At 52.2% G+C, this 8,793-nt stretch overlaps 1 non-coding gene across 1 annotated transcript; it reads right to left on the bottom strand.

Moving 5' to 3' along the window:
- Nucleotides 1-8,370: 8,370 nt before the first annotated feature.
- Nucleotides 8,371-8,580, bottom strand: LOC116863417. The gene has a single exon (XR_004381822.1). It is a non-coding gene; the product is annotated as a small nucleolar RNA U3 (small nucleolar RNA).
- Nucleotides 8,581-8,793: the final 213 nt, after the last annotated feature.

Here is an 8,793-nt window from a genome sequence, read left to right as displayed (position 1 = left end):
ATGGCACAGGACAGATAGCACCCTGCTTTGAAACATCTTTTGAGACCACTGTATCACCACCGGGGATTCATGAAAGCAAGGTGGGTGGGGTCTGTATGCTGCAGCAAGTACCCCACTCAGCTGTGTGTGTGTGTGTGAGTGTGTCTCTGTGTGTGTGTGTGTGTGTGTGTGTGTGTGTGGACACGGAGGTTAAGTGGCATACGCCAAAGCCTCTGAGACAGCCCTGTGGAAGAACCCTCTCCATTTCGCCCACCAGCCCTGCATGTTGCAGAGCAGACGGGGAAGGAATAAGGAGGGTGCCACAGACTACACTCTGCGAAGCAACACTAGGGGAGACCGTCCCTCCACAGGGCTGACTTCTCTTTCCTCTGGAGAGAAGTGTTTTCCAACGTGTGCTTGGCAGCCAAAGGAAGGGGTCATGTCCCTGAAACTGTGAAAGAGTGGCCTGAGAAACAGCCCTTCCACCAGCCTCTTGCAGCCTGAAGATAGAAGCCTTCCCAAGCCTGTGTGAGGACTCATGGGGAAGAGGCCCTGCACTTTCCTCAGAGAAAGGAGTGTGCAGGGAGTACAGCTTTGGCAGACAGCTTCATTTGGGAAGAGAGGAATGTTTCCCACAGACGTTGGGGCAGCCTGAGGGAAGGGCCTACCTAAGGGGCTTCCCCAAGGGAAAGAAGGAGCACTGTCAAAGTACCAGTTTTCATTCACATCTCCTCCCCAGAAGTGGAAGCCTTTTCAGGACCGAGGCCAAGCATGCTAAGGGCTCAACTCTGAGAAACATATCTGGGTACTGTGCAGCTAAAGGCTGGCAGCTGGCTTCTGGAAGATACAAGTGCTGGCAGACTTGTGTGTAGATGCTGCAGGGAAATGGAAACCAAGTGCTGCAGGAAGAATGGACCCTGGGCAGAAAGCCCTTGGCTTCTAACACTTTCCCAGGTGACGGCAGCCCATTGGGGGATTGTGGAAGCAAGGGCAAGTTCCGGGTAGTGCCGAGAGTACCCTAGTCAGCATGTGGGGGTGAGGGGAGCCCAAGGTCTGTGCCATAGTCCTGCCCCCAAGCAACAACGCAGTGCAGGAACTGTCCTTTATGCGCACCTGTGCTCCATGTTCCTTAGAGGGACAAAGGCATAAAGAGAGTGCCTCAGATGCATGTCCCTGCAGCAATGCTACGGGGAGACAGATCCTCCACACGGTTACCTTCTCTCTCCTTGGGAGAGAATCCTATCGCAAACTGGGTGGGACCGCATAAGGAAAAGGCCCTTTCTCTTAGTCTGAGAAACAACGCTACCACCAATTCCCAAGAACCAGCCCTTCCGCCAATGTCTTGCTGCCTGAAGACAGAAGCATTTTGCACAGCGAGTGAGGAAGGAGGAAGAAAGCGCCTTACAAGTCCCTCAGAGGCATGCGTGGATCTGGAAGGCAGCTTTCAGCAGACATCTTGTTTCAAGAAGAGAGGACCCTTTTTCAGACTGCAAGGGGCAGCAGGAGGAAAGCGCTTGGTGCTTAAACTGGAGAAAGACGACACGGTGCAGAGATACTGGTTTTCAAGTAACATGGCCTCCCCTGATGCTAGAAGCTTTTCCTCAAACCTTGGGGGGGTTGGGGGGTAGCAAGAGTGCTACGTGCTCCACTTTGAGAAGCCAGTATGGGTGAAGTGCGACTCCCGGTTGACCCCTGGCTTCTGGAAGTTAGAACCCTGTTCAGAGCTCTGTGGAGGCTCAAAGTAAACCGAAGTGAAGAACAAAGAAATGGCACGGGACAGACAGTGCCCTGCTTTGAAATGTCTTTCCAGACTACTGTATCATGACCGGGGGTTTGTGAAAGCAAGGAGGGTAGGGTCCATATGCTGCAGCGAGTACCCCACTCAGCTGTGTGTGTTTGGACACATAGGTTAAGTGGTTTATGCCAAAACAGGAGAGACAACCCTGTGGAGGAACCGTCTCCATCTCGCCCACCAGCACTGCATGTTGCAGAACGGAGAGGGAAGGCAGAAGGAGCGTGCCACAAAGTGTACTCTGTGAAGCAATGGTGGCAGAGACCTTCCCTGGTTAGAACAGGGCCTCCATCGAAGGCTTTCCGTGTCTTCATGACGCTGAGCCTACTTGGGTAAGGGCCTTCTGCTCTACCCTGAGCCACAAATCTGTGTGGAATGCAAGCCTGCACTCACACCCTGTTTGAGACAGACAGCCGCTGCAGCATTTTCTAAGTAGGCACGGAAGCCTAAGAGATGTGTCCGACACTGAACCCCCAGAAACCACTGTGGGGAAAGGGTGCCCCAAAGAACATCTTTGTCATCCCCGAAGGGAGAAGCGTTTGGAGTAGGAGGTATAGCAGTGTAAGGCAAAAGGCCCATGTACTTTGGTTCGAGGAACCAGTCTGTACAGATGGTTTCTTGTTCCTGGAAGGCGGAGGTCCATTTTCGATGGGAAGCGAGAACGCCGGCAGAAAATGCCTTCTGCTTCCTTACCTGTGAGAAATCACTTGGTGCCCACGGTGGCTACCAGACGTCTGTGAGGAAGTCCCACATGAAAGGGCCGTACACTTCCCTCCAAGAGAGGAGCCTGAAGGGAGACCTTCTCTCACGATGACCTCTTCTTTCCTGAAGACAGAAAGATGCTCAGCGGCCTGCGGGGAACCAGAAGGAAAAGGACCCCACTCTTAACATCTGAGAAACTCTGAGAGAGCTCACCCTTATCTCGGGCCTCAGAGCACGGTCCCTCGCTGGCATGGGATCGACTCCTATCATCTCCCTGACCGCAACCCTGACAGTATCCCTGGTAGTGGAACTGACTGGGCCCCAACCCATGTTCTGAGGGTGCGATGGAGCTGACGCCCCTGACCGTTGCCAGACAAATCAGTGAGGAGCACTGGAGGGAATCAGGCAAGAACAAGGTTCTGTAGCAAGGGGCTCGGAATGCCCAAAGACATTGCCGCTGACCTTGATGTAGTGATAAGCCTATGCTTCAGCAACACTAGGAGCATCTCCCTGAGTCCAAATTGGAAGGCACTCGCTCATCCTACTGGTTTCTCTCAAGCAAACCTTAGGGTCCTTCTTGGCACTGTTGTCAGTGAGGTGCCTTCTACCTCCCGGGTTCTCACTCTTAACCATTAGCTTGGCTCTGGCCCTTCAGGGACATGAACACTGAGTCTGAGGATCGAAGGGATTTGTAACACGGGCCTGGTGTGGAATGAGTTCTCCAGGAGTACAGAAGCGAGGGAGCCACGGGCAAGTGCCAGAGCGGAGCCATCGGCATGTTTCCAGTGCAAACCTGAACGTTGATCCCAACATGACCCTACACTGGGGACCCCACCACCACCACCCTAATCCTGAGTTACACACTAAGGCTCACCTCTACTCAGGCCACGGGGCGGATGTCCATGCCCCATTTGCGGAGTCTCCTCACAATTACCAGACCCTAATCCAAAATGTAGCCTGGGCTGTGGATCTGACTGTGGCAGAACCCTTTTTTAAGGGCACCAGGAAATGACTCCTGAACCCACGCCTCACTCGTCCTTAAGGACCATGTCAGGAAACAGTTGGGCCTGTACCCCCAATGTGCTGCAGGACCAGAGGGTTCCAGGCACTAACCTGAAATTTAGCCACAGTAGGAGCCATCCCTCCCCACAAAACCTGCTGCTAAAGTATGAGCCTCACCCTAATGACTCTTCGATGCTAGGTGCTTCTCCTCTGGTGTCTTAAGGACCAGCACGTAAATGCTTTGGGTGGATGGAGAGGTGACATGTCCAGAACCATAGTAGTGAAGTAAAAAGGTATTTTGGACACCTGGAACAATGTCACGATATGCAGCCACGAACAAAGAAGGACACTCTGGTGCTAGGAACACCCAAGGAGTTTTCTTAAACATGAGACTAAGGATGGGTTTTGGGACCCATGACTGGTGCAGAACAAATCCTGCAAGAAAACAAAAGAAAACCTGAACACATGCAATGTCAACGGAGGAGCTGCGAGCATGACCCAGAAGCCACCCTGTCCCTCGAACACAACGTGGGCTCCTCTCGAAACAAAAGCCTCATCTTGTGCAGCGCCCAGAACCTCAGCTTCACTTCAGTCCTTGGGCCGGTCTCCACACTCACAGTGGACACATGCTTCCAGCTGTGAGATGGACCGCAAAACCTAGCTATGAGAGACTGGCGGTGGAAAGGAACATGCCAGAAAAAGAGTGCCCTGAGGGGGTACTGCGTTTGACTCCCAACACCAATGCTGCACAATTCCTCAGGAACACAGCAGGAGAGCAAGCCGCAGGCAGCCATGGCTGTTGCTGCCTGAGACCACGCCCTGAGGGAGCATTGATTTGGCTCAGCAAAACCTAGGTGGGGTCATCCCCCAGGAACAGAGAAGGAAAGCAGGCCACTTCCAAAGGCCGCATATGGCTGGACAGCAGGCTCCAAGCCCCCCTCACCTGGAACTCGGCCCCAGCAGGAGCCCCCCCCGCTGCCGGCCACACCGGACCCTGGAGACCCTCCATGCAGCCCTCCCAAGAGAACTCTGCGCCGCCATGCAGGTGGCCCTGAACAACTGTGGGGCCATGACACAAACTCAAGACTGGGCTGGGGCCCTGGCCAAAGCCCATCCAGAGTTGTGAGGCGACAACGGATGTTGGATCCCTGGGAGAAGCCATGCTAAATAGGCAAGAGCACTGAAGGAAACTGTGCGACTAGCAAACCCTGGCAGCAATTGCTGCTGACCATGATTCCAGGGAAGGTGCTCTATAAACTTCAGGAACACAAGGAGCATCTCTCTCCCCGAGGCCACACTGGAACGCAGATGGTCACGCTCCTGCTAGGCCTCCATCACACCTCGAGCACGTCTCTCCGCTGCCAAGGATGAGCTGCTTATTGTCGCTGGGATTCTCATCCTACCTTGGGGCAGGGCCATTTCTCTCCCAGGGCCTTATATGCAAGCCTGAAGAATGACAGGCTTTGGAACACAAGGGGGACACTGCACAACTGTTGAAGAAGGCCAAAACAACCCATCCCGCGTGCCACCACCAGGGTGGGGTTCAGAGAGTGATGTGCTGGCCAAAACCCTGCCCCTTGGGCCACCACGAGGCCTGAGGGAACCTGAGGCCACACCTCAACCATGCACCCCACCCTCCAGCTCACCCTCCACTCCGGCCTTGGGAATGGTCTCCACAGTGCCATGGGCCTCCATCGCCCTGGCTTGGAAAGGACTGTGCCCACAGCCTAGCCCCAAGGGAGCCCTGGATTTGGCTTACCCAACCGATGCTACACTGAGTAGCTATGCTCAGGCCAGAACCCAGGAGGACACCGTGCCTCAGGTAGCCTCAGCAGCTGCTGCACCTCAGGTAGCCAAACCAAAACCAGAAAAGCAGACCCAATGGTGTGCAGCCCCCAAGCCCAGCTTGAAGCCTGAGGCTCGCCCCCATGCCAGCACCCCCCTCAGCTGGAGGTCAGACCCTGCACTTCCATGCAATTGTGCCCTCAGGCTCTCGGGGCTCCAACTTCAACTCTCCCCCGGATGTGGCACTGACCACCCCCGAAGCCAATTGTTCCCGAGGCGACAATGGATTTGGGACACAAGATCAACAGCAGGTGTATAGGGCCAGGCTACAGAAGGAAACCGGGCCCGACATCCATCCCTGCTGGGTGTTGCCTCTGTCCACGATTCTAGTGAAGCCTCCCTCTGAAAGGAACACAGGGAGCAGCTCCTTGAGGCCAAATGGGAAGAAAGATGATGAGCCTGAAGGCAGCCCTCATCTGAGGCCTCAAGGCCCTTCTGCGTGCAGCCTTCTGATCCATGCCTCCCATCTCCCTGATTCTCACCCTACCCCTTGCCATGGCACCGGCCCTCTCTCAACTGGAGTCCTCAGCATGAGGAACGACGGGAATTGGGACCCAAGCCTGGCACAGGACCCATCCTCCCAGAAAGCAAGAAGGAATCTGTTCCTCTGGGAACCACCAGGGTGGAGCTCAAAGAATGGTGCTGACACCACTCTGCCCCATGAGGGCAGGGGGAGCTTGTCCTTGAGGCCACACCCCAGCCAAGCGCTGCACTCTCCAACTCTCCCTCCCTTCAGGCCTCTGCTCTCAGAGTGCATCCACACTCACAGTAGACCCATGCTTCCTGCTCCAGGGGATGAGATGAATCCCAGAGTGGCTGTGGTAGGGAGTGTGCCGGAAACAGAGCCCCCAGAGGTATGGCATTTGACTCACCTCAGGGAGAAAGGTTGTCCCTCAGGAACATGGCAGGGAAACCAGCCACCTGCAGCCATGGCTGCTGCTGCCTATGACCCAGCTCTGAGGGAGCATGGATTTGGCTCACCTAAGCTACGCTTCATCATCAGTCAGGCCCAGAGAAGGAAAGTGTGCCACTTGCAACCACCTTGTATGGCTGGACAACAGCCCCACACCTGAAACTGTGCCACAATGGGAGTCTCCTCCTGAGGCCAAAGCCGACGCCAGAGTTTCACTTTCCCTAGGGCACTCCTTTCATCCTTCTCCAAAAGATTGTACACTTCCATGCAGTTGGCCCCTAACAATGACGGCACTAGGGCCCCAAGGGGAGCCCCAGCTGTGGCCATCCCCAAAGCTGAAACCCTATCTGTGAGGCGACCCTGGATATTGGATACCTGGGGAAGGCCCTGCAAAAGAGGCTAGATCGAAGAAGGAAAGCTTGGCACTTGCAACCCTGGTGGATGCTGTGGCTGTCCACGAGTCTAGGGAAGACATTACACAGCAGGAAGTCAAGGAGCAATTTGCTGCGGCCAAACTAGAATTCAGATGCTCACACTAATGCCAGCCCTCGACTCCCACCTCAGGGCCCTTCTGTGTACAGCCATCTGATCCATGCCTCCCGTCTCCCCAAGTCTCACCCTGAGCCTTGCTTGCCATGGCACCAGCCCTCCCTCCACTCCAATAGACAGTGTGAGGAAGGACGGGATTTGGGTGCAGTGCAGGCCAATCCTCCAAGAAAGCAAAAGGAAGCCGAGCCTCAGGCAACCACAAGGGAGCAGCTACTAGCTTGTCTCAGAAGCCACACAGCCCCTCCTCCACAGGGTGAGCCTGTCTCAAGACCAAAGCCTCATCTTGAGCTTCACCCTGAATCTTGCCCTCAATTCAGGCCTCAGGGCCAGGCTCCACACTCACAGTGGATATATGCTTCCAGCTGCAGGCCGGACCACAAAACCTAGCCATGAGAGACTGGCTGTGGAAAGGACTGTGCTGGAAAAGCAGAGCTCTGAGGGGGTCCTGCATTTTACTCACCTCACCGATGCTGTAGAATTCTTCAGGAATGGGGTAGGAAAGCAAGCCACATGCAGCCATGGCTGTTGCCACCTGAGACCTAGCTTTGAGGGAGCATGGATTTGGCTCACCTAACCTATGCTAGATCATCTGACAGGAACAGAGATGGAATGTGGGCCACTCTAGCCTGTGCATTGTGCTTGAAGGTTGGTAGCACATACATAATTTTTGCCACAATATACTAGATTGTGTATTTCCTTATAGTTGTCTCCCCAACCCTTCTTCCAGTCATAGTAGCCTTACCATTTTTGAAGGCCTTAGCCAGCTATAGCTTCCTTTGCCCGGGAAAACAATAAAGCGATTTTTACTCATTATTCCAAACTCTATCTTTGTCTTATATTTTGGCTGTGAAACACAAAGGTCAGTTTTCCACAGCACACTCAATCATTTAGGAGCATCAATTAACACTACAATGAGTTAGCATTACACATCTAGTTCTGTGGCTAATATTACAGACACTGAAAACATATGTGGTGAGGATTTAAAGTAACTGATAATTTCTTACACTTGTGGGAATGAAAGATGGTCCACTCTTTTAGAAAAGCTCAACCACAGTTAAACATTTGCCAATCATGTGAACGATTGTTCACATTCCTTTCTTAAGTATTTATACAACATGTCCACACAACAATCTGCTCATGAATTTCACCATAACTTTATTCACAGTGGCTAAACCCTGGAAACTACAGAGATATCCATTAATAGGTAATGTACAGACAGAATATATTAATTTACTTAGCAACAAAAAAGCCTGAACTGGTGATCCATGTAGTAATAGGGATAGATTAAGAATTCTAAGGCTGCACTAGCTTCATTTGTATGCACATCTATGAAAATGCATTTGACTGTACAGTTTATCTTGTTTAATTTTTATTTTTTTGAGAAAACACTTAGACTGTGTTCTCTCCCTCTTACTCCACCAAAGGAGGAGAACAATCATCAGTGGCAATTGGCTATTTGGTTCTTGTATTTGGTTTGTTTGTTTAAAGATTTTATTTGAGAGAGAGAGAGAGCATGAGAGGAGAGAGGTGAGTGGGAGAAGCAGACTCCCTGCTAAGCAGGGAGTCTGATGTGGGACTTGATCTCGGGACTCCAGTATCACAACCTGAGCCAAAGGCAGTTGTTTAACCAACTGAGCCACCCAGGCACCCATAATTGGCTGTTTGGAAAGAACACCTAAATACAGCTTCAGGCTCAGGAGAGAGCACTCCTCTTCCTCCTCATAGTTTCAGGTACTCTACATGTTCAGAAAAACTTCTCTAGCAACAAACTGTAGAAATGATCCTCGAACACAGTCTTTTTTTTAAAACATAATACCTATTGGATTTATTTCATTATTTCTTATTATGTTCAGTTAGCCACTGTATAGTACATAATTAGTTTTTGATGTAGTGTTCAATGATTCATTAGTTAACTATAACACCCCATGCTCATCATAACACATGCCCTCCTCAAAGTATAGTCTTAATTGTACACTTTAAAGTAAGGCAGGTTACTGTACATAAATTATAC

The sequence above is a fragment of the Lontra canadensis genome, unplaced genomic scaffold (assembly GCF_010015895.1).
Source record: "Lontra canadensis isolate GAN:19392208 unplaced genomic scaffold, GSC_riverotter_1.0 scaffold1125, whole genome shotgun sequence".
Taxonomy (NCBI): Eukaryota; Metazoa; Chordata; class Mammalia; order Carnivora; family Mustelidae; genus Lontra; species Lontra canadensis.
Note: the sequence above shows the minus strand (reverse complement) of the source record. Positions and strands in the feature narration are given on the sequence as shown.